Source organism: Schistocerca nitens, chromosome 8 (assembly GCF_023898315.1).
Source record: "Schistocerca nitens isolate TAMUIC-IGC-003100 chromosome 8, iqSchNite1.1, whole genome shotgun sequence".
Classification (NCBI taxonomy): domain Eukaryota; kingdom Metazoa; phylum Arthropoda; class Insecta; order Orthoptera; family Acrididae; genus Schistocerca; species Schistocerca nitens.
The window spans coordinates 71,323,929-71,325,524 of record NC_064621.1 but is presented as its reverse complement, the minus strand read 5'-3'; the positions used below and the strand labels follow the sequence as shown (position 1 = coordinate 71,325,524).

Sequence of the window (1,596 nt, the reverse complement as noted above, 5' to 3'; positions counted from 1 at the left end):
GCCAGTCCAGTGCCAGGGGTATGCCCACTGTGGTTAGCTCGGTGGGCAAGGCCAACAAAGTAGGTTTGTAACATGCTGGCACACCTGTAACACTGCAGGTAGTGTAGATCAGTTAGGTATAGATAAAGTTGCATACACGTAATACAAACAACAGCTGTAAAGAACTAGTCACTACCAACTAGCAACCAAGATAAATGCAGAATAGAGTAATAAAAAAGTAAACACCACCCGAACAGGCCATGAAGGCCCAACGGTACCGACCGGCCGCCGTGTCATCCTGAGCCCATAGGCGTCACTGGATGCGGATATGGAGGGACATATGGTCAGCACCCCACCTCCCCCCCCCCCCCCCCCGGAGCCGCTACTTCTCAATCAAGTAGCTCCTCAGTTTGCCTCACAAGGGCTGAGTGCACTCCGCTTGCCAACAGCACTCGGCAGACCGGATGGTCACCCACCCAAGTGCTAGCCCAGCCCGACAGCGTTTGACTTCGGTGATCTGACGGGAACCGATGTTACCACTGCGGCAAGGCCATTGGGAGAATAGTAAATCAGAAAGGCCTGTAGTGCTGAGATAATACAAGTACTAACATACCTGTAGTACTAGCAAATTAAGCTGCAGTAATTGTAATATGATTGTAAAATTTAGGACCCACTAATGTAGTAAGGTAGTGGGTTGACATGTATTACTATAATTAACTTTTGAATAAAGAATTTTTTTTTAAAAAAAGAGGAAATGAGTTGGCAGACTTGCACGTGATGAAAAGGTTGAACATTCACAAATGTGTACCTCAGGTTTCCATTAGGAGAGAGTATTTCTGTTGCAGGTAAGACACAGTACAATTAAAGTACAGAATTGTAACCAGAGGGTGTGAACGGGGTTAAGAAAGTGAAACATGGCCGTTAAAGGCGAAAAGAATTCAAGAACTGACGCTTTCCTGTTAAAAAACGGAAAAATGCCCGTTGGACGGAGGAATAACTGACAAGGGAACCTCCCCATCGCACCCCCCTCAGATTTAGTTATAAGTTGGCACAGTGGATAGGCCTTGATAAACTGAACACAGATAAATTGAGAAAACAGGAAGAAGTTGTGTGGAACTGTGAAAAAATAAGCAAAATATACAAACTGAGTAGTCCATGGGCCACATAAGCAACATAATGGACAATGTGAGCTTAGGAGCGCCGTGGTCCCGTGGTAGCGTGAGCAGCTGCAGAACGAGAGGTCCTTGGTTCAAGTCTTCCCTCGACTAAAAATCTTACTTCCTTTATTTTTGCATAGTTATTATCTGTCCGTTCGTTCATTGACATCTCTGTTCACTGTAATAAGTTTAGTGTCTGTGTTTTGCGACCGCATCGCAAAGCCGTGTGATTAGTAGACGAAAGGACGTGCCTCTCCAATGGGAACAGAAAACATTTGATCGCAAGGTCATAGGTCAACCGATTCCTCCACAGGAAAACACATCTGATATATTCTATACGACACTGGTGACGGCATGTGCGTCACATGACACGAATATGTTGTCGACCCACCTAACTTGTTCACTTGGCGAATGGGTAAAAAGATTCTTCTACCTTGCCCGATTTAGGTTTTCTTGTGGA

The 1,596-nt window shown here is 45.2% G+C and overlaps 1 pseudogene; it reads right to left on the bottom strand.

The window, feature by feature from the left end:
* Nucleotides 1-419: 419 nt before the first annotated feature.
* LOC126199965 (5S ribosomal RNA) lies at nt 420-537 on the bottom strand (annotated as a pseudogene).
* Between the last annotated feature and the right edge of the window lie 1,059 nt (nt 538-1,596).